General features: G+C 45.5%; 1 pseudogene; it reads left to right on the top strand.

The window, feature by feature from the left end:
- The window catches only part of LOC121562559, a 246,114-nt pseudogene that overhangs the window by 8,608 nt on the left and 212,112 nt on the right, over positions 1 to 25,394 (top strand).

Here is a 25,394-nt window from a genome sequence, read left to right as displayed (position 1 = left end):
TCTCTCTCTCTGCCTCTCTCTCTCTCTCTCTCTCTCTCTCTCTCTCTCTCTCTCTCTCTCTGCCTCTCTCTGCCTCTCTCTCTCTCTCTCTCTCTCTCTGCCTCTCTCTCTCTCTCTCTCTGCCTCTCTCTGTCTCTCTCTCTCTGCCTCTCTCTCTCTCTCTCTCTGCCTCTCTTTCGCTCTCTCTCGCTCTCTCTCTGCCTCTCTCTCTCTCTCTCTCTCTCTCTCTCTCTCTTTCTCAGCTCTCTGCACCTCATTGGTTTAAATCAAGAAGGCCTGTGACCTTTGTTTCATGTATTAAAGGAGAATGAGTCTAATCAGCCAAGTCAAAGTGATAACTTATGCACAGTAGAAATAATGGAACGGAGGGAGGGGCTGGAGGGTGGGTAGGTGGAGGGTGTGAGAGAGAGAGAGACTGAATGAGAGACGGAGGCAGAGAGAGTGACTGAATCAGAGACGGAGGCAGAGAGTGTGACTGAATGAGAGACGGAGGCAGAGAGAGTGACTGAATGAGAGACGGAGGCAGAGAGAGTGACTGAATGAGAGACGGAGGCAGAGAGAGTGACTGAATGAGAGACGGAGGCAGAGAGAGTGACTGAATGAGAGACGGAGGCAGAGAGAGTGACTGAATGAGAGACGGAGGCAGAGAGAGTGACTGAATGAGAGACTGAGGCAGAGAGAGTGACTGAATCAGAGACGGAGGCAGAGAGAGTGACTGAATGAGAGACGGAGGCAGAGAGAGTGACTGAATGAGAGACGGAGGCAGAGAGATTGACTGAATCAGAGACGGAGGCAGAGAGAGTGACTGAATGAGAGACGGAGGCAGAGAGAGTGACTGAATCAGAGACGGAGGCAGAGAGAGTGACTGAATGAGAGACGGAGGCAGAGAGAGTGACTGAATGAGAGACGGAGGCAGAGAGTGAGAGCGTGTGTGTCTATGTGTCTCTCTGTGTGTGTGTTGGTTAGCTCTGTTAGCATGTCTGTTAGCATGTCCATGTCCTACACAGATGTCTGCTCTAGTACATAGGTACTACAGAGCTGCACTGATCCAGCACCGCACAGCCCCACAGCATGTCTTGTTCTTCTGGTTTAGTTATCTAGAACAACCGTACAAACAGACCTACATCTACTGTTGTGATCTCTCTCTAAATAACTCTCTCCTCGCTCAGCTGTCCTCCCGTCATCATACCTCCTGTCACATGTGGAACCATGATCTCTCTCTAAATAGGTATCTCTCTCTCTCCCTCCCTTCTCTCCTCAGCTATCTTCCTGGGGTCCTTCAGGATACCTTACCAGGAGATCAGAAGGGCCGTCCTCGAGGTCGACGAGGAACAGCTCACCGAACCCATGATCCAGGTAACCATGACCTCTGACCTCTACTATCATAACGCTTTGGTCCATGTAACCATGACCTCTGACCTCTACTATCATAACTCTGTGGTTCAGGGATACATAACGATGAGAGAGACAGACACAGTTTCATAATAACAGGCCAAACAAAGTCAGCAGCCACTGTGAGACAGACAGACAGACAGACAGACAGACAGACCAGTCTTGGTATTTCTCTGCCATGTAATGAACAGACCACTAGCTGTTCAGAGAAAAGCTGCTTGAGAGGAGAGGAGAGGAGAGGAGAGGAGAGGAGAGGAGAGGAGGGGAGGGGGGGGAGGGAGGAGAGAGAGAGAGGAGAGGGGGGAGAGGAGGAGAGGAGAGGAGAGGAGAGGAGAGGGAGAGGAGAGGAGAGGGAGAGGAGAGGAGAGGAGAGGAGGAGAAGGAGAGGAGAGGAGAGAGAGGAGAGAGAGGAGAGGAGGGAGAGAGAGGAGAGGAGAGGAGAGGAGAGGAGAGGAGAGGAGAGGAGAGGAGAGGAGGGGAGGGGAGGGGAGGGAGGGGAGGGGAGAGAGGAGAGGAGAGGAGAGGAGAGGAGAGGAGAGGATAAAAGGTTGTCATTCCTCCTCTTGTCTTTACCATTTCACCATCTCTCCTGGTGACACAGACGCACACCGTGCTGCCTGCGCTGCCCTCAGCCCTTCCTGTCTGTGTGTCGTGCCTCATCAGAGCAACATGGCAGGTGGTGTGTGTGACTAGATGGTAACATCCTGTAGGGCCTCTCTCCCAGGTCTGTCGTCTGGTCTGTTGTGTTGTCCAGCTTTGTCTGTCTCCACGGCCCTCATTCATACAAGTCCTGCTATGTGGAATAGCAATGCTCCAGGTTCCTTAACTACTAACTTGCCTATACAGAGTGGTACAGACATACACTAACACAAACACTAACACACACACACACACACACACACACACACACACACACAATGAAATACACAGAGATGCATTGGGAAATGAAAGCTTCTAAAAAAGTTCTTAAAATATATTTAACCTAATAGAACAGTTTGCTGATTTGTCCTCGATTATCTTGATTGAGGTTATTAACATCTTTTCTAAATCTGTGTTAAAGTTTTACAAATGAAATAAAGAAGGACCTGGCCTAATTTAAAGGTGACACTGTTATAATTGCTCTTGAAAAAGTCCTGAACATTATGTTCCTTTTATAATGCCTCAGTTTAAAACTCCAATGAATTTGAAACTTAACATTTATTTATTTCTTCTATACCTCTTCTCTCTCTCTCTCTCTCTCTCTCTCCCCTCTCTCTCTCTCTCTCTCTCTCTCTCTCGCTCTCTCTCTCTCTCTCTCTCTCTCTCTCTCTCTCTCTCTCTCTCCTCTCTCTCTCTCTCTCTCTCTCTCTCCTCTCTCTCTCTCTCTCTCTCTCTCTCTCTCTCTCTCTCTCTCTCTCTCTCTCTCTCTCTCTCCGTCTCTCTCGCTCTCTATTTCTCTGTCCACCCCCTCACCTCTCTCTCTCCACCTCATCTCTCTCTCTCTCTCTCTCTCTCTCTCTCTCTCTCTCTCTCTCTCTCTCTCCCTCTCTCTCTCTCTCTCTCCATCCCCTCCGTCCCTCTATCTCTCCACCACCCCTCTCTCTCTCTCTCTCTCTCTCTCTCTCCAGAATTTGGTAAAACACCTTCCTGAGCAGGAGCAGCTGAATGCGTTAATGAAGTATCAGAATGACTACAACAGTCTATCTGAGCCGGAGCAGTTTGGAGTAGTGGTGGGTATCTATACACACACACACACACACACACACACACACACACACACACACACACACACACACACACAGACACAGACACATATACACTACCTGTCAAATGTTTTAGAACACCTACTCATTCCAGGAGTTTTCTTTATTTTTACTATTTTCTACATTGTAGAATAATAGTGAAGACATTAAAACTATGAAATAACACATATGTAATCACGTAGTAACCCAAGAAGTGTTAAACAAATCAAAATATATTTTATATTTGAGATTATTCAAATAGCCACCCTTTGCCTTGATGACAGCTTTGCATACTCTTGGCATTCTCTCAACCAGCTTCATGAGGTAGTCACCTGGAATGCATTTCAATTAACAGCTGTGCGTTCTTAAAAGTTAATTTGTAGAATTTATTTCCTTCTTAATGTGTTTGAGCCAATCAGTTGTGTTGTGACAAGGTAGGGGTATACAGAAGATAGCCCTATTTGGTAAAAGACCAAGTCCATATTATGGCAAGAACAGCTCAAATAAGCAAAGAGAAACGACAGTCCATCATTACTTCAAGACATGAAGATCAGTCAATCTGGAACATTTCAAGAACTTTGAACGTTTCTTCAAGTGCAGTCGCAAAAACCATCAAGCACTATGATGAAACTGGCTCTCATGAGGACCGCCACAGGAAAGGAAGACCCAGAGTTACCTCTGCTGCAGAGGATAAGTTCATTAGAGTTAACTGCACCTCAGATTGCAGCCCAAATAAATGCTTCACAGAGTTAAAGTAACAGACACATCTCAACATCAACTGTTCAGAGGAGACTGTGTGAATCAGGCCTTCATGGTCGAATTGCTGCATAGAAATCACTACTAAAGGACACCAATAAGAAGAAGATGGACAATGGACATTAGACTGGTGGAAATCTGTCCTTTGGTCTGATGATTCCAAATTTGAGATTGTTGGTTCCAACCGCTCTGTTTTTGTGAGACGCAGAGTAGGTGAACGGATGATCTCCGCATGTGTGGTTCCCACTGTGAAGCATGGAGAAGGAGGTGTGATGGCGTTGGGGTGCTTTGCTGGTGATACTGTCTGTGATTTATTTAGAATTCAAGGCACACTTAACCAGCATGGCAACCACAGCATTCTGCAGTGATACGCCATCCCATCTGGTTTGGACTTGGTGGGACTATCATTTGTTTTTCAACAGGACAATGACCCAACACACCTCCAGGCTGTGTAAGGGCTATTTTACCACGAAGGAGAGTGATGGAGTGCTGCATCAGATGACCTGGCCTCCACAATCACCCCGACCTCAACCCAATTGAGATGGTTTGGGATGAGTCGGACCACAGAGTGAAAGAAAAGCAGCCAAGAAGTGCTCAGCATATGTGGGAACTCCTTCAAGACTGTTGGAAAAGCATTCCTCATGAAGCTGGTAGAGAGTGTGCAAAGCTGTCATCAAGGCAAAGGGTGGCTACTTTGAAGAATCTCAAATATAAAATATATTTTGATTTGCTTAACACTTTTTTGGTTACTACATGATTCCTTGTGTGTTATTTCATAGTTCTGATGTCTTCACTATTATTCTACAATGTAGAAAATAGTCCAAATAAAGAAAAACCCTGGAATGAGTAGGTGTGTCCAAACATTTGACTGTTACTGTACACACACACACACACACACACACAGATACCACAGTGAATCACCGACAAGGTCGCCGTGCGAGGCGGCCGGACAGCGTTGAGCGTTCCGTCTGTCTGACGGGCTCAGCAGCCGATTGGTTATTTATTCCACGATGGCCACCAGCTGGCATTAGCAAGGCTACCCACAAATCACTGCTTCAACACATGAAACACTGACACATAATCTTTAAATGGGGTGTAGACATGGACATGGTGGTGGAGGAGGAGAGGAGGGGGAGTGGAGGAGAGGGAAGGAGGAGAGGTGTGGAGGGGAGGAGGAAGGGGAGGAGGAAGGGGAGGAGGAGAGGAGAGGGGAGGAGGAGAGGAGAGGGGAGGAGGAAGGGGAGGAGGAAGGGGAGGAGGAGAGGAGAGGGGAGGAGGAGAGGAGGGGGGAGGAGGAGAGGGAAGGAGGAGAGGTGTGGAGGGGAGGAGGAAGGAGGAGAGGAGAGGTGTAAAGGGAGGAGAGGGAGGTGTGGAGGAGGAGAGAGAGGGAGGAGGAGAGGAGGGGAGGAGGAGAGGGAAGGAGGAGAGGTGGGGAGGAGGAAGGGGGAGGAGGAAGGGGAGGAGGAGAGGAGAGGGGAGGAGGAGAGGAGAGGGGAGGAGGAAGGGGAGGAGGAAGGGGAGGAGGAGAGGAGAGGGAGGAGGAGAGGAGGGGAGGGGAGGAGAGGGAAGGAGGAGAGGTGTGGAGGGGAGGAGGGAGGAGGAAGGGGAGGAGGAGAGGAGGAGGAGGAGAGGAGAGGGGGAGGAGGAAGGGGGAGGAGAGGGGAGGAGGAAGGGGAGGAGGAGAGGAGAGGGGAGGAGGAGAGGAGAGGGGAGGAGGAAGGGGAGGAGAGGGGAGGAGGAGAGTAGAGGGGTGGAGGAAGGGGAGGAGAGGTGTGGAGGGGAGGAGAGGAGTAGAGGGGTGGAAGAGACCAGGAAGGAGTTCTAGTCTACATACTGCTAGAGGTTCATGTGGTTCATGTTATGATGTTCATATTGTGTCCTATACTTTGGACAGGAGGAAGGAGAGGAGAGGGGAGGAGAGGGGAGGAGAGGTGAGGAGGAGAGGAGAGGAGGAGAGTAGAGGAGAGGGGAGGGGTGGAGGGGAGGAGAGGGGAGGAGGGGAGGAGAGGTGTGGAGGGGAGGAGAGGGGTGGAAGAGACCAGGAGGGAGTTCTAGTCTACATACTGCTAGAGGTTCATGTGGTTCATGTTATGATGTTCATATTGTGTCCTATACTTTGGACAGGAGGAAGGAGAGGAGAGGGGAGGAGAGGGGAGGAGAGGTGAGGAGGAGAGGAGAGGAGGAGAGTAGAGGAGAGGGGAGGGGTGGAGGGGAGGAGAGGGGAGGAGGGGAGGAGAGGTGTGGAGGGGAGGAGAGGGGTGGAAGAGACCAGGAGGGAGTTCTAGTCTACATACTGCTAGAGGTTCATGTGGTTCATGTTATGATGTTCATATTGTGTCCTATACTTTGGGAAATATGTGTTGTTGATGATTCTGCTGAAAAACTACATTCCCCAAGACAATTATCCAGTGGATAGTCAAGTTTTCAACTACTAGGCCCAGTGGCTATCAGGATAGCAACCAAGTCCCATAAACACACTGCTATCTGTGAGAGAGACAGTGTGTGTTCTAGTTATGTATTAGAGACAGTGTGTTCTAGTTATGTATTAGAGACAGTGTGTTCTAGTTATGTATTAGAGACAGTGTGTTCTAGTTATGTATTAGAGACAGTGTGTTCTAGTTATGTATTAGAGACAGTGTGTGTCTAGTTATGTATTAGAGACAGTGTGTGTTCTAGTTATGTATTAGAGACAGTGTGTTCTAGTTATGTATTAGAGACAGTGTGTTCTAGTTATGTATTAGAGACAGTGTGTGTTCTAGTTATGTATTAGAGACAGTGTGTTCTAGTTATGTATTAGAGACAGTGTGTGTTCTAGTTATGTATTAGAGACAGTGTGTTCTAGTTATGTATTAGAGACAGTGTGTGTTCTAGTTATGTATTAGAGACAGTGTGTGTTCTAGTTATGTATTAGAGACAGTGTGTGTTCTAGTTATGTATTAGAGACAGTGTGTTCTAGTTATGTATTTAGAGACAGTGTGTGTTCTAGTTATGTATTAGAGACAGTGTGTTCTAGTTATGTATTAGAGACAGTGTGTTCTAGTTATGTATTAGAGACAGTGTGTGTTCTAGTTATGTATTAGAGACAGTGTGTGTTCTAGTTATGTATTAGAGACAGTGTGTGTTCTAGTTATGTATTAGAGACAGTGTGTTCTAGTTATGTATTAGAGACAGTGTGTTCTAGTTATGTATTAGAGACAGTGTGTTCTAGTTATGTATTAGAGACAGTGTGTTCTAGTTATGTATTAGAGACAGTGTGTGTTCTAGTTATGTATTAGAGACAGTGTGTTCTAGTTATGTATTAGAGACAGTGTGTGTTCTAGTTATGTATTAGAGACAGTGTGTGTTCTAGTTATGTATTAGAGACAGTGTGTGTTCTAGTTATGTATTAGAGACAGTGTGTTCTAGTTATGTATTAGAGACAGTGTGTTCTAGTTATGTAGTAGAGACAGTGTGTTCTAGTTATGTATTAGAGACAGTGTGTGTTCTAGTTATGTATTAGAGACAGTGTGTGTTCTAGTTATGTATTAGAGACAGTGTGTTCTAGTTATGTATTAGAGACAGTGTGTGTTCTAGTTATGTATTAGAGACAGTGTGTTCTAGTTATGTATTAGAGACAGTGTGTTCTAGTTATGTATTAGAGACAGTGTGTGTTCTAGTTATGTATTAGAGACAGTGTGTTCTAGTTATGTATTAGAGACAGTGTGTGTTCTAGTTATGTATTAGAGACAGTGTGTTCTAGTTATGTATTAGAGACAGTGTGTTCTAGTTATGTATTAGAGACAGTGTGTTCTAGTTATGTATTAGAGACAGTGTGTTCTAGTTATGTATTAGAGACAGTGTGTGTTCTAGTTATGTATTAGAGACAGTGTGTGTTCTAGTTATGTATTAGAGACAGTGTGTGTTCTAGTTATGTATTAGAGACAGTGTGTTCTAGTTATGTATTAGAGACAGTGTGTTCTAGTTATGTATTAGAGACAGTGTGTGTTCTAGTTATGTATTAGAGACAGTGTGTGTTCTAGTTATGTATTAGAGACAGTGTGTGTTCTAGTTATGTATTAGAGACAGTGTGTTCTAGTTATGTATTAGAGACAGTGTGTGTTCTAGTTATGTATTAGAGACAGTGTGTGTTCTAGTTATGTATTAGAGACAGTGTGTGTTCTAGTTATGTATTAGAGACAGTGTGTGTTCTAGTTATGTATTAGAGACAGTGTGTTCTAGTTATGTATTAGAGACAGTGTGTTCTAGTTATGTATTAGAGACAGTGTGTGTTCTAGTTATGTATTAGAGACAGTGTGTGTTCTAGTTATGTATTAGAGACAGTGTGTGTTCTAGTTATGTATTAGAGACAGTGTGTGTTCTAGTTATGTATTAGAGACAGTGTGTGTTCTAGTTATGTATTAGAGACAGTGTGTGTTCTAGTTATGTATTAGAGACAGTGTGTTCTAGTTATGTATTAGAGACAGTGTGTTCTAGTTATGTATTAGAGACAGTGTGTTCTAGTTATGTATTAGAGACAGTGTGTGTTCTAGTTATGTATTAGAGACAGTGTGTGTTCTAGTTATGTATTAGAGACAGTGTGTGTTCTAGTTATGTATTAGAGACAGTGTGTTCTAGTTATGTATTAGAGACAGTGTGTTCTAGTTATGTATTAGAGACAGTGTGTTCTAGTTATGTATTAGAGACAGTGTGTGTTCTAGTTATGTATTAGAGACAGTGTGTTCTAGTTATGTATTAGAGACAGTGTGTGTTCTAGTTATGTATTAGAGACAGTGTGTTCTAGTTATGTAGTAGAGACAGTGTGTTCTAGTTATGTATTAGAGACAGTGTGTGTTCTAGTTATGTATTAGAGACAGTGTGTGTTCTAGTTATGTATTAGAGACAGTGTGTGTTCTAGTTATGTATTAGAGACAGTGTGTGTTCTAGTTATGTATTAGAGACAGTGTGTGTTCTAGTTATTTGTGTGTGTAACAGAGCTGGGCGTGGTAAGGCTGTTCTCCACCAGTCATGCTTTAATCTCCGCCTGGACGGCTCCTTAAGAAAGGGATTCAGACATAATTGGGTTACTGCGTTTCGCTTTAACGCGAGGAAATGATCAGCAATGTCCACAGGTGTCCGCTCTTTCTATTAAGGCTTGGGAGAGAAGGAGAGCAGGGAATGAGAGATGGATAGAGAGGAAAGGTAGAGAGAGGGAGAGGTAGAAAAAGAGAGAGGGGGAGAGGGGGAGGTAGATAGGGAGAGGGAGAGGGGAAGGTAGAAAAAGAGAGAGGGGAGAAGGAAAGGTAGAGAGGGGGAGAGGGAAAGGTGGAGAGGTAGAGAGGGGGAGAGGGAAAGGTGGAGAGGTAGAGAGGGGGAGAGGGGGAGAGGGAAAGGTGGAGAGGTAGAGAGGGGGAGAGGGAAAGGTGGAGAGGTAGAGAGGGGGAGAGGGGGAGAGGGAAAGGTAGAGAGGGGGAGAGGTAGAGAGGGGGAGAGGGAAAGGTGGAGAGGTAGAGAGGGGGAGAGGGGGAGAGGGAAAGGTAGAGAGGGGGAGAGGTAGAGAGGGGGAGAGGGAAAGGTAGAGAGGGGGAGAGGTAGAGAGGGGGGAGAGGGAAAGGTAGAGAGGGGGAGAGGGAAAGGTGGAGAGGTAGAGAGGGGGAGAGGGAAAGGTAGAGAGGGGGAGAGGGAAAGGTAGAGAGGGGGGAGAGGGAAAGGTAGAGAGGGGGAGAGGGAAAGGTGGAGAGGTAGAGAGGGGGAGAGGTAGAGAGGGGGAGAGGGAAAGGTAGAGAGGGGGAGAGGTAGAGAGGGGGAGAGGGAAAGGTAGAGAGGGGGAGAGGTAGAGAGGGGGAGAGGGAAAGGTAGAGAGGGGGAGAGGTAGAGAGGGGGAGAGGTAGAGAGGGGGAGAGGGAAAGGTAGAGAGGGGGAAAGGTAGAGAGGGGGAGAGGTAGAGAGGGGGAGAGGGAAAGGTAGAGAGGGGGAGAGGGAAAGGGTAGAGAGGGGGAGAGGGAGAGAGGGGGAGAGGGAGAGGTAGAGAGGGGGAGAGGTAGAGAGGGGGGAGAGGGAAAGGTAGAGAGGGGGAGAGGTAGAGAGGGGGAGAGGGAAAAGGTAGAGAGGGGAGAGGGAAAGGTAGAGAGGGGGAGAGGTAGAGAGGGGGAGAGGGAAAGGTAGAGAGGGAAAGGTAGAGGGGGAGAGGGAAAGGTAGAGGGGGAGAGGGAAAGGTAGAGAGGGGGAGAGGGAAAGGTAGAGAGGGGGAGAGGGAGAGAGGGAAAGGTAGAGGGGGAGAGGGAAAGGTAGAGGGGGAGAGGGAAAGGTAGAGAGGGGGAGAGGGAGAGGTAGAGAGGGGGAGAGGGAAAGGTAGAGAGGGGGAGAGGTGGAGGAGAGAGTGAAGAGAGAGGGATTGTGTATTTTAATTCCCCATCCTGCTTTAGGCCTGTGTGACAGACAGACAGACACATAGACAGACAGACATGATCTGCTTCTACTCTAGTTGGGGTCCCAATCAGACCACACACACACACACACACATACCTCTCACATACACACCACACACACACACACCTCTCACATACACACCACACACACACACACCTCTCACATACACACACACACACACACACACACCTCTCACATACACACCATCGCCAAGCAGCTTGGGGAGAAGGTGACAACAGTTGGTGCGATTATTCGCAAATGGAAGAAACACAAAAGAACTGTCAATCTCCCTCGGCCTGGGGCTCCATGCAAGATCTCACCTCGTGGAGTTGCAATGATCATGAGAACGGTGAGGAATCTGCCCAGAACTACACGGGAGGATCTTGTCAATGATCTCAAGGCAGCTGGGACCATAGTCACCAAGAAAACAATTGGTAACACACTACGCCGTGAAGGACTGAAATCCTGCAGCGTCCGCAAGGTCCCCCTGTTCAAGAAAGCACATATACAGGCCTGTCTGAAGTTTGCCAATGAACATCTGAATGATTCAGAGGAGAACTGGGTGAAAGTGTTGTGGTCAGATGAGACCAAAATGGAGCTATTTGGCATCAACTCAACTCGCCGTGTTTGGAGGAGGATGAAAGCTGCCTATGACCCCAAGAACACCATCCCCACCGTCAAACATGGAGGTGGAAACATTATGCTTTGGGGTTGTTTTTCTGCTAAGGGGACTGGACAACTTCACTGCATCAAAGGGACGATGGACGGGGCCATGTACCGTCAAATCTTGGGTGAGAACCTCCTTCCCTCAGCCAGGGCATTGAAAATGGGTCGTGGATGGGTATTCCAGCATGACAATGACCTAAAACACACGGCCAAGGCAACAAAGGAGTGGCTCAAGAAGAAGCACATTAAGGTCCTGGAGTGGCCTAGCCAGTCTCCAGACCTTAATCCCATAGAAAATCTGTGGAGGGAGCTGAAGGTTCGAGTTGCCAAACGTCAGCCTCAAAACCTTAATGACTTGGAGAAGATCTGCAAAGAGGAGTTGGACAAAATCCCTCCTGAGATGTGTGCAAACCTGGTGGCCAACTACAAGAAACATCTGACCTCTGTGATTGCCAACAAGGGTTTTGCCACCAAGTACTAAGTAATGTTTTGCAGAGGGGTCAAATACTTATTTCCCTCACTGTACCTCTCACATACACACCACACACAGCCAGCCCAGCCGAGGGGGACTCTAATAACTCTGTGGGAAGAATAGAGGGGGAGACTAACTCTGCTGTGTTAATGAGCTAATAACTCTGTGGGGAGAATAGAGGGGGAGACTAACTCTGCTATGTTAATGAGCTAATAACTCTGTGGGGAGAACAGAGGGGGAGACTAACTGTGCTATGTTAATTAGCTTTTATATCCTACTGCCTTCAGCTGCTCAGAGGATGGCTTCAAGCAAGGGTCATCATACAGCTGGCAACACACATGTTTTATATATAGAACGTCAGGGGGCACGTTGTGTGTTTGTTGCCCATCATCAAGCTTGGCTTATTTGAATCAGCTGTGTAGTGCTGGGGCAAAAAGCAAAACAGTGTTAGGGCTGGACCGAGTTTGGGAAACCCTGTCGTATGTGACACAGCGTATATATATATATATATATATATATATATATATATATATATATATATATATATATATATATATATATATATACTGTACATATATATATATATATATATACTGTACATGAACATACATGTTATCTGACAACACATAAAGGATGTATGTTTTAGACTACCCTCACTGACAGACTTGTTGTTGGCTGCCAGCACATATGGAATTGAAATACATTTTATAAAGTTGTCACACAGTGCTTATGTGCATGTTGTTGTACCTCACTGGCAGACACTGGGTTAGTGACGTTGTAGTGGAACAGAGTGGGACAGTGACTCTGAGACACTGGGTTAGTGACGTTGTAGTGGAACAGAATGGGACAGTGACACTGGGTTAGTGACGTTGTAGTGGAACAGAGTGGGACAGTGACTCTGAGACACTGGGTTAGTGACGTTGTAGTGGAACAGAGTGGGACAGTGACTCTGAGACACTGGGTTAGTGACGTTGTAGTGGAACAGAGTGGGACAGTGACTCTGAGACACTGGGTTAGTGACGTTGTAGTGGAACAGAGTGGGACAGTGACTCTGAGACACTGGGTTAGTGACGTTGTAGTGGAACAGAGTGGGACAGTGACTCTGAGACACTGGGTTAGTGACGTTGTAGTGGAACAGAGTGGGACAGTGACTCTGAGACACTGGGTTAGTGACGTTGTAGTGGAACAGAGTGGGACAGTGACTCTGGGTTAGTGACGTTGTAGTGGAACAGAGTGGGACAGTGACTCTGAGACACTGGGTTAGTGACGTTGTAGTGGAACAGAGTGGGACAGTGACTCTGAGACACTGGGTTAGTGACGTTGTAGTGGAACAGAGTGGGACAGTGACTCTGAGACACTGGGTTAGTGACGTTGTAGTGGAACAGAGTGGGACAGTGACTCTGAGACACTGGGTTAGTGACGTTGTAGTGGAACAGAGTGGGACAGTGACTCTGAGACACTGGGTTAGTGACGTTGTAGTGGAACAGAGTGGGACAGTGACACTGGGTTAGTGACGTTGTAGTGGAACAGAGTGGGACAGTGACTCTGAGACACTGGGTTAGTGACGTTGTAGTGGAACAGAGTGGGACAGTGACTCTGCGGTTAGTGGCGTTGTAGTGGAACAGAGTGGGACAGTGACTCTGAGACACTGGGTTAGTGACGTTGTAGTGGAACAGAGTGGGACAGTGACTCTGAGACACTGGGTTAGTGACGTTGTAGTGGAACAGAGTGGGACAGTGACTCTGAGACACTGGGTTAGTGACGTTGTAGTGGAACAGAGTGGGACAGTGACTCTGAGACACTGGGTTAGTGACGTTGCAGTGGAACAGAGTGGGACAGTGACTCTGAGACACTGGGTTAGTGACGTTGTAGTGGAACAGAGTGGGACAGTGACTCTGAGACACTGGGTTAGTGACGTTGTAGTGGAACAAAGTGGGACAGTGACTATGGGTTAGTGACGTTGTAGTGGAACAGAGTGGGACAGTGACTCTGAGACACTGGGTTAGTGACGTTGTAGTGGAACAGAGTGGGACAGTGACTCTGAGACACTGGGTTAGTGACGTTGTAGTGGAACAGAGTGGGACAGTGACTCTGGGTTAGTGACGTTGTAGTGGAACAGAGTGGGACAGTGACTCTGAGACACTGGGTTAGTGACGTTGTAGTGGAACAGAGTGGGACAGTGACTGAGACACTGGGTTAGTGACGTTGTAGTGGAACAGAGTGGGACAGTGACACTGAGACACTGGGTTAGTGACGTAGTAGTGGGACAGAGTGGGACAGTGACACTGGGTTAGTGACGTTGTAGTGGAACAGAGTGGGACAGTGACACTGGGTTAGTGACGTTGTAGTGGAACAGAGTGGGACAGTGACTCTGAGACACTGGGTTAGTGACGTTGTAGTGGAACAGAGTGGGACAGTGACTCTGAGACACTGGGTTAGTGACGTTGTAGTGGAACAGAGTGGGACAGTGACTCTGAGACACTGGGTTAGTGACGTTGTAGTGGAACAGAGTGGGACAGTGACTCTGAGACACTGGGTTAGTGACGTTGTAGTGGAACAGAGTGGGACAGTGACTCTGAGACACTGGGTTAGTGACGTTGTAGTGGAACAGAGTGGGACAGTGACTCTGAGACACTGGGTTAGTGACGTTGTAGTGGAACAGAGTGGGACAGTGACTCTGGGTTAGTGACGTTGTAGTGGAACAGAGTGGGACAGTGACTCTGAGACACTGGGTTAGTGACGTTGTAGTGGAACAGAGTGGGACAGTGACTCTGAGACACTGGGTTAGTGACGTTGTAGTGGAACAGAGTGGGACAGTGACTCTGGGTTAGTGACGTTGTAGTGGAACAGAGTGGGACAGTGACTCTGAGACACTGGGTTAGTGACGTTGTAGTGGAACAGAGTGGGACAGTGATACTGGGTTAGTGACGTTGTAGTGGAACAGAGTGGGACAGTGACTCTGAGACACTGGGTTAGTGGACGTTGTAGTGGAACAGAGTGGGACAGTGACTGAGACACTGGGTTAGTGACGTTGTAGTGGAACAGAGTGGGACAGTGACACTGAGACACTGGGTTAGTGACGTTGTAGTGGGACAGAGTGGGACAGTGACACTGGGTTAGTGACGTTGTAGTGGACCAGAGTGGGACAGTGACACTGAGACACTGGGTTAGTGACGTTGTAGTGGAACAGAGTGGGACAGTGACACTGGGTTAGTGGCGTTGTAGTGGAACAGAGTGGAACAGTGACTCTGAGACACTGGGTTAGTGACGTTGTAGTGGAACAGAGTGGGACAGTGACACTGGGTTAGTGACGTTGTAGTGGAACAGAGTGGGACAGTGACTGAGACACTGGGTTAGTGACGTTGTAGTGGAACAGAGTGGGACAGTGACTCTGAGACACTGGGTTAGTGACGTTGTAGTGGAACAGAGTGGGACAGTGACTCTGAGACACTGGGTTAGTGACGTTGTAGTGGAACAGAGTGGGACAGTGACTCTGAGACACTGGGTTAGTGACGTTGTAGTGGAACAGAGTGGGACAGTGACACTGGGTTAGTGACGTTGTAGTGGAACAGAGTGGGACAGTGACACTGGGTTAGTGACGTTGTAGTGGAACAGAGTGGGACAGTGACACTGGGTTAGTGACGTTGTAGTGGAACAGAGTGGGTCAGTGACACTGGGTTAGTGACGTTGTAGTCGAACTGAGTGGGACAGTGACTCTGAGACACTGGGTTAGTGACGTTGTAGTGGAACAGAGAGGGACAGTGACTCTGGGTTAGTGACGTTGTAGTGGAACAGAGAGGGACAGTGACTCTGGGTTAGTGACGTTGTAGTGGAACAGAGAGGGACAGTGACTGAGACACTGGGTTTGTGACGTTGTAGTGGAACAGAGTGGGACTGAGACACTGGGTTAGTGACGTTGTAGTGGAACAGAGAGGGACAGTGACTGAGACACTGGGTTTGTGACGTTGTAGTGGAACAGAGTGGGACAGTGACTCTGGGTTAGTGACGTTGTAGTGGAACAGAGTGGGACAGTGACTCTGAGACACTGGGTTAGTGACGTTGTAGTGGAACAGAGTGGGACAGTGACTCTGAGACACTGGGTTAGTGACGTTGTAGTGGAACAGAGTGGGACAGTGACTCTGGGTTAGTGACGTTGTAGTGGAACAGAGTGGGACAGTGACTCTGAGACACTGGGTTAGTGACGTTGTAGTGGAACAGAGTGGGACAGTGACTCTGGGTTAGTGACGTTGTAGTGGAACAGAGTGGGACAGTGACTCTGGGTTAGTGACGTTGTAGTCGAACTGAGTGGGACAGTGACTCTGAGACACTGGGTTAGTGACGTTGTAGTGGAACTGAGTGGGACAGTGACTCTGAGACACTGGGTTAGTGACATTGTAGTGGAACAGAGTGGGACAGTGACTCTGAGACACTGGGTTAGTGACGTTGTAGTGGAACAGAGAGGGACTGAGACACTGGGTTAGTGACGTTGTAGTGGAACAGAGTGGGACAGTGACTCTGAGACACTGGGTTAGTGACGTTGTAGTGGAACAGAGAGGGACTGAGACACTGGGTTAGTGACGTTGTAGTGGAACAGAGAGGGACAGTGACACTGGGTTAGTGACGTTGTAGTGGAACAGAGAGGGACAGTGACTCTGAGACACTGGGTTAGTGACGTTGTAGTCGAACTGAGTGGGACAGTGACACTGGGTTAGTGACGTTGTAGTGGAACAGAGAGGGACAGTGACCAGCATGTACAAAGTTAAAACCAGAGTTGTATGTATTTGCCGTTCACATACTGTGGAATAATTTAGTGCAAATTATGACTTTGAACTGCGGTGTGGGTTAGAAGAGATTTAAACATGTTGTTACCAAACTTTTAGCTCAGCTGAATTCTGGTTTAGGAGAATGCTGCTAAATAATTCTGTTTATTAACATGACTTTCCAATGCTACTGTGTGTGTGTGTGTGTGTGTGTGTGTGTGTGTGTGTGTGTGTGTGTGTACGTATCTTTCCTCTTCTGGTCTTAATCCTTCTCAGACATTGATGACTCTGGGCTTTTTGACTCTGAGTCTGTTTCATCCAGGATTAGATAGATGGAGGCTGACACAGAGGAGACTCTCACAGACAGACAGACAGACAGACAGACAGACAGACAGACAGACAGACAGACAGACAGACAGACAGACAGACGCACAGACAGACAGACACACAGACAGACAGACAGGCGAGTAGACTCAACTCCCCCCCATGTTATTTACACACATACATTTCCCATCATGTATCCCTGCCCTGCTTTAGGCTGTCCCAAATGGCTCCCTACTCCCCATCTAGTGCACTCCATAGGGCAACACATACAGGTTATTTTGAAGATCAAGTATAAAGGGGTTAAGTTGTTGTTGTTGTTGGTAAGCCCTCTGCTCCCTACTGTCTCATTGGTTCTGATGCCCTGGGTTCTGCTGTCTGTAGTGTGTGTGTGTGTGTGTGTGTGTGTGTGTGTGTGTGTGTGTGTAATGATAGTGTAGAGTGTGTTTGCTCTTTATTAGAAATTAGGGCTCAAATTGCACCTTATTCCCTTATGTTGATCAGAGCCCTGGTCAAAAGTAGTGCACTAAATAGTGAATAGGGTGTCATTTGGGATGCAAGCAACAATACAGTTGTACAAATCAATATATCCACGGCTCTATCAATATATCCACAGCTCTATCAATATATCCACGGCTCTATCAATATATCCACGGCTCTATCAATATATCCACAGCTCTATCAATATATCCACGGCTCTATCAATATATCCACAGCTCTATCTATATCCACAGCTCTATCTATATCCACAGCTCTATCTATATCTACAGCTCTATCTATATATCCACAGCTCTATCTATATCCACGGCTCTATCTATATCCACAGCTCTATCTATATCCACAGCTCTATCAATATATCCACAGCTCTATCTATATCCACAGCTCTATCAATATATCCACAGCTCTATCTATATCCACAGCTCTATCAATATATCCACAGCTCTATCTATATCCACAGCTCTATCTATATCTACAGCTCTATCTATATATCCACAGCTCTATCTATATCCACAGCTCTATCTATATCCACAGCTCTATCTATATATCCACAGCTCTATCAATATATCCACAGCTCTATCAATATATCCACAGCTCTATCAATATATCCACAGCTCTATCAATATATCCACAGCTCTATCAATATATCCACAGCTCTATCAATATATCCACGGCTCTATCAATATATCCACAGCTCTATCTATATCCACAGCTCTATCTATATCCACAGCTCTATCTATATCTACAGCTCTATCTATATATCCACAGCTCTATCTATATCCACAGCTCTATCTATATCCACAGCTCTATCTATATCCACAGCTCTATCAATATATCCACAGCTCTATCTATATCCACAGCTCTATCAATATATCCACAGCTCTATCTATATCCACAGCTCTATCAATATATCCACAGCTCTATCTATATCTACAGCTCTATCTATATATCCACAGCTCTATCTATATCCACAGCTCTATCTATATCCACGGCTCTATCTATTTCCACGGCTCTATCAATATATCCACAGCTCTATCTATATCCACAGCTCTATCAATATATCCACGGCTCTATCAATATATCCACAGCTCTATCTATATCCACAGCTCTATCTATATCCACAGCTCTATCAATATATCCACAGCTCTATCTATATCCACAGCTCTATCTATATCTACAGCTCTATCTATATCCACAGCTCTATCTATATCCACAGCTCTATCTATGTCCACAGCTCTATCTATGTCCACAGCTCTATCTATATATCCACAGCTCTATCAATATCCACAGCTCTATCTATGTCTACAGCTCTATCTATATCCACAGCTCTATCTATATCCACAGCTCTATCTATATCCACAGCTCTATCTATATCCACAGCTCTATCAATATATCCACAGCTCTATCAATATATCCACAGCTCTATCAATATATCCACAGCTCTATCAATATATCCACAGCTCTATCAATATATCCACAGCTCTATCTATATCTACAGCTCTATCTATATCCACAGCTCTATCTATATCCACAGCTCTATCAATATATCCACAGCTCTATCTATATCCACAGCTCTATCTATATCCACAGCTCTATCTATATCCACAGCTCTATCTATATCCACAGCTCTATCTATATCCACAGCTCTATCTATATATCCACAGCTCTATCTATATATCCACAGCTCTATCTATATATCCACAGCTCTATCTATGTCCACAGCTCTATCTATATCCACAGCTCTATCTATATATCCACAGCTCTATCAATATATCCACAGCTCTATCAATATCCACAGCTCTATCTATATATCCACAGCTCTATCTATATCCACAGCTCTATCTATATCCACAGCTCTATCTATATCCACAGCTCTATCTATATATCCACAGCTCTATCAATATATCCACAGCTCTATCAATATATCCACAGCTCTATCAATATATCCACAGCTCTATCAATATATCCACAGCTCTATCAATATATCCACAGCTCTATCTATATCCACAGCTCTATCTATATATCCACAGCTCTATCAATATATCCACAGCTCTATCAATATATCCACAGCTCTATCAATATATCCACAGCTCTATCAATATATCCACAGCTCTATCAATATATCCACAGCTCTATCTATATCTACAGCTCTATCTATATCCACAGCTCTATCTATATCCACAGCTCTATCTATATCCACAGCTCTATCTATATCCACAGCTCTATCAGTATATCCACAGCTCTATCTATATCCACAGCTCTATCTATATCCACAGCTCTATCTATATCCACAGCTCTATCTATATCCACAGCTCTATCTATATATCCACAGCTCTATCTATATCCACAGCTCTATCTATATCCACAGCTCTATCTATATCCACAGCTCTATCTATATCCACAGCTCTATCAATATATCCACAGCTCTATCTATATCCACAGCTCTATCTATATCCACAGCTCTATCTATATCCACAGCTCTATCTATATCTACAGCTCTATCTATATATCCACAGCTCTATCTATATCCACAGCTCTATCTATATATCCACAGCTCTATCTATGTCCACAGCTCTATCTATATCCACAGCTCTATCTATATATCCACAGCTCTATCAATATATCCACAGCTCTATCAATATCCACAGCTCTATCTATATATCCACAGCTCTATCTATATCCACAGCTCTATCTATATCCACAGCTCTATCTATATCCACAGCTCTATCTATATATCCACAGCTCTATCAATATATCCACAGCTCTATCAATATATCCACAGCTCTATCAATATATCCACAGCTCTATCAATATATCCACAGCTCTATCAATATATCCACAGCTCTATCAATATATCCACAGCTCTATCAATATATCCACAGCTCTATCTATATCCACAGCTCTATCTATATCCACAGCTCTATCTATATATCCACAGCTCTATCTATATCCACACCTCTATCTATATCCACAGCTCTATCTATATCCACAGCTCTATCTATATCCACAGCTCCATCTATATCCACAGCTCTATCTATATCCACAGCTCTATCTATATCCACAGCTCTATCTATATCCACAGCTCTATCTATATCCACAGCTCTATCTATATATCCACAGCTCTATCTATATCCACAGCTCTATCTATATCCACAGCTCTATCTATATCCACAGCTCTATCTATATCCACAGCTCTATCAATATATCCACAGCTCTATCTATATCCACAGCTCTATCTATATATCCACAGCTCTATCTATATCCACAGCTCTATCTATATATCCACAGCTCTATCTTAGCTGCATTCTAAGGATGTTGTTGTGTATTTTAGTACTAAAACATTTACTTAAAAATGAAGAAAAAAACAACTTGAAACATTTGTATTGTTTTATTATTGTTTAATCAATACAAATGAATGAACATGATGATGCCAAATTCATCATATTATATGGCACCATGAATGTAATTCATATATATTACCTGTTGCCACACAGTAACTATTCTTACTGAAAACAATAACATCACAGCTGGAGATAGCCGTTAATAGAATTAATGTGAATGTCTCTTATTATTATTATTATTAGATGTAATCTTTAGACGTATTGTGGTGTTGGCCAATCTGTTTTCATTCTGTTAAATGGCTCTTCAGCTCCCCAGGCTGAACCTCGGGGCTCAGGGCACACGTTGTGTTTGGCGCCCACGCTGCAATGAGGCACACACACACACACACACACACACACACACACACACACACACACACACACACACGCTAATTACAATAACAGAGGAGATCAGCTGGTTGCTCTGCTCAGTCAGATATACACCATAGATAGACACTAGTCCCTCTCTCCTATCTTTATCCTTCCTCCCTCCCTCCCTTCCTATCTCTCTCCCCCTTTCTTTCTCCCTCTCTCCCTCTCTCCCCCTTTCTTTCTCCCTCTCTCCCTCTCTCCCCCTTTCTTTCTCCCTCTCTCCCTCTCTCCCCCTCTCCATTCTCCCTCCCTCTCTCCTCTTCTCTCTCTCTCCCTCTTTCCCCCTCTCTTTCCTCCTCTCTCTCCCTCTCTCTATTCTCTCTCCACTCTCCCTCCCTCTCTCTATCTTCCTTTCTCTCTCTCTCTCTCTCTCTCTCTCTCTCTCTCTCTCTCTCTCTCTCTCTCTCTCTCTCTCTCTCTCTCTCTCTCTCTCTCTCTCTCTCTCTCTCCAACCCAATACTGTAGAGACCAGACCACATGCCATTCACCGGGAATATATTATGTACTGTATATCCCACGTATCTTTCTCCTCACCCTATGAACACTCATCTCTCTCGCTCGCCAATTAACTTGCCGGCCCTGATCCCAAATCAGATAATTGCTGCCAAAATCCATGGCTATTGCCTAGCAGTGAAGAGGATATTCTGTAGCTGTTAGGTACATTTTAATTTTAAAGACTCAAAAGGGCTGAAACGATTTTAAAAAATAAAAGTCCTGAAAGTAATTAATTGAAGTGCGAAGTGGAAAGTTGTTGATGCTTCTGGATCAATTTAGTTCCTGACATCATCACTGTGGGTCCCACGCGTCGCCCTATTCCCATAGCCCAAACGTATATAATATCTGACTAAAACATCATCACTGTGCGTCCCACGCGTCACCCTATTCCCATAGCCCAAACGTATATAATATCTGACTAAAAACATCATCACTGTGGGTCCCACGCGTCACCCTATTCCCATAGCCCAAACGTATATAATATCTGACTAAAACATCATCACTGTGGGTCCCACGCGTCACCCCTATTCCCATAGCCCAAACGTATATAATATCTGACTAAAACATCATCACTGTGGGTCCCACGCGTCACCCTATTCCCATAGCCCAAACGTATATAATATCTGACTAAAACATCATCACTGTGGGTCCCACGCGTCACCCTATTCCCATAGCCCAAACGTATATAATATCTGACTAAAACATCATCACTGTGGGTCCCACGCGTCACCCTATTCCCATAGCCCAAACGTATATAATATCTGACTAAAACATCATCACTGTAGCGTCCCACGCGTCACCCCTATTCCCATAGCCCAAACGTATATAATATCTGACTAAAACATCATCACTGTGGGTCCCACGCGTCACCCTATTCCCATAGCCCAAACGTATATAATATCTGACTAAAACATCATCACTGTGTGTCCCACGCGTCACCCTATTCCCATAGCCCAAACGTATATAATATCTGACTAAAACATCATCACTGTGGGTCCCACGCGTCGCCCTATTCCCATAGCCCAAACGTATATAATATCTGACTAAAACATCATCACTGTGCGTCCCACGCGTCACCCTATTCCCATAGCCCAAACGTATATAATATCTGACTAAAACATCATCACTGTGGGTCCCACGCGTCACCCTATTCCCATAGCCCAAACGTATATAATATCTGACTAAAACATCATCACTGTGTGTCCCACGCGTCACCCTATTCCCATAGCCCAAACGTATATAATATCTGACTAAAACATCATCACTGTGGGTCCCACGCGTCACCCCTATTCCCATAGCCCAAACGTATATAATATCTGACTAAAACATCATCACTGTGGGTCCCACGCGTCACCCTATTCCCATAGCCCAAACGTATATAATATCTGACTAAAACATCATCACTGTGGGTCCCACGCGTCACCCTATTCCCATAGCCCAAACGTATATAATATCTGACTAAAACATCATCACTGTGCGTCCCACGCGTCACCCCTATTCCCATAGCCCAAACGTATATAATATCTGACTAAAACATCATCACTGTGCGTCCCCACGCGTCACCCTATTCCCATAGCCCAAACGTATATAATATCTGACTAAAACATCATCACTGTGCGTCCCACGCGTCGCCCTATTCCAATAGCCCAAACGTATATAATATCTGACTAAAACATCATCACTGTGCGTCCCACGCGTCGCCCTATTCCCATAGCCCAAACGTATATAATATCTGACTAAAACATCATCACTGTGTGTCCCACGCGTCGCCCTATTCCCATAGCCCAAACGTATATAATATCTGACTAAAACATCATCACTGTGTGTCCCACGCGTCACCCTATTCCCATAGCCCAAACGTATATAATATCTGACTAAAACATCATCACTGTGGGTCCCACGCGTCACCCCTATTCCCATAGCCCAAACGTATATAATATCTGACTAAAACATCATCACTGTGGGTCCCACGCGTCACCCTATTCCCATAGCCCAAACGTATATAATATCTGACTAAAACATCATCACTGTGCGTCCCCACGCGTCACCCTATTCCCATAGCCCAAACGTATATAATATCTGACTAAAACATCATCACTGTGGGTCCCACGCGTCACCCTATTCCCATAGCCCAAACGTATATAATATCTGACTAAAACATCATCACTGTGGGTCCCACGCGTCACCCTATTCCCATAGCCCAAACGTATATAATATCTGACTAAAACATCATCACTGTGGGTCCCACGCGTCACCCTATTCCCATAGCCCAAACGTATATAATATCTGACTAAAAACATCATCACTGTGCGTCCCCACGCGTCACCCTATTCCCATAGCCCAAACGTATATAATATCTGACTAAAACATCATCACTGTGTGTCCCACGCGTCTCCCCTATTCCCATAGCCCAAACGTATATAATATCTGACTAAAACATCATCACTGTGCGTCCCCACGCGTCACCCTATTCCCATAGCCCAAACGTATATAATATCTGACTAAAACATCATCACTGTGGGTCCCACGCGTCACCCTATTCCCATAGCCCAAACGTATATAATATCTGACTAAAAACATCATCACTGTGGGTCCCACGCGTCACCCTATTCCCATAGCCCAAACGTATATAATATCTGACTAAAACATCATCACTGTGCATCCCACGCGTCTCCCTATTCCCATAGCCCAAACGTATATAATATCTGACTAAAACATCATCACTGTGGGTCCCACGCGTCACCCTATTCCCATAGCCCAAACGTATATAATATCTGACTAAAAACATCATCACTGTGGGTCCCACGCGTCACCCTATTCCCATAGCCCAAACGTATATAATATCTGACTAAAACATCATCACTGTGGGTCCCACGCGTCACCCTATTCCCATAGCCCAAACGTATATAATATCTGACTAAAACATCATCACTGTGGGTCCCACGCGTCACCCCTATTCCCATAGCCCAAACGTATATAATATCTGACTAAAAACATCATCACTGTGGGTCCCACGCGTCACCCTATTCCCATAGCCCAAACGTATATAATATCTGACTAAAACATCATCACTGTGGGTCCCACGCGTCGCCCTATTCCCATAGCCCAAACGTATATAATATCTGACTAAAACATCATCACTGTGGGTCCCACCGTCACCCTATTCCCATAGCCCAAACGTATATAATATCTGACTAAAACATCATCACTGTGGGTCCCACGCGTCACCCTATTCCCATAGCCCAAACGTATATAATATCTGACTAAAACATCATCACTGTGCGTCCCCACGCGTCGCCCTATTCCCATAGCCCAAACGTATATAATATCTGACTAAAACATCATCACTGTCGTCCCACGCGTCGCCCTATTCCCATAGCCCAAACGTATATAATATCTGACTAAAACATCATCACTGTGCGTCCCACGCGTCACCCTATTCCCATAGCCCAAACGTATATAATATCTGACTAAAACATCATCACTGTGGGTCCCACGCGTTCGCCCCTATTCCCATAGCCCAAACGTATATAATATCTGACTAAAACATCATCACTGTGGGTCCCACGCGTCGCCCTATTCCCATAGCCCAAACGTATATAATATCTGACTAAAACATCATCACTGTGGGTCCCACGCGTCACCCTATTCCCATAGCCCAAACGTATATAATATCTGACTAAAAACATCATCACTGTGGGTCCCACGCGTCACCCCTATTCCCATAGCCCAAACGTATATAATATCTGACTAAAACATCATCACTGTGGGTCCCACGCGTCACCCTATTCCCATAGCCCAAACGTTATATAATATCTGACTAAAAACATCATCACTGTGGGTCCCACGCGTCACCCTATTCCCATAGCCCAAACGTATATAATATCTGACTAAAACATCATCACTGTGGGTCCCACGTCACCCCTATTCCCATAGCCCAAACGTATAATATCTGACTAAAACATCATCACTGTGGGTCCCACGCGTCGCCCTATTCCCATAGCCCAAACGTATATAATATCTGACTAAAACATCATCACTGTGGGTCCCACGCGTCACCCTATTCCCATAGCCCAAACGTATATAATATCTGACTAAAACATCATCATTTCAAACCTAGCTTACATTTGTATACGATCACATATATCTCTGCGTG

The sequence above is a fragment of the Coregonus clupeaformis genome, chromosome 18, assembly GCF_020615455.1.
Source record: "Coregonus clupeaformis isolate EN_2021a chromosome 18, ASM2061545v1, whole genome shotgun sequence".
Classification (NCBI taxonomy): Eukaryota; Metazoa; Chordata; class Actinopteri; order Salmoniformes; family Salmonidae; genus Coregonus; species Coregonus clupeaformis.
The sequence above is the reverse complement of the archived record's forward strand: the minus strand, read 5'-3'. Positions and strand labels throughout refer to the sequence as shown.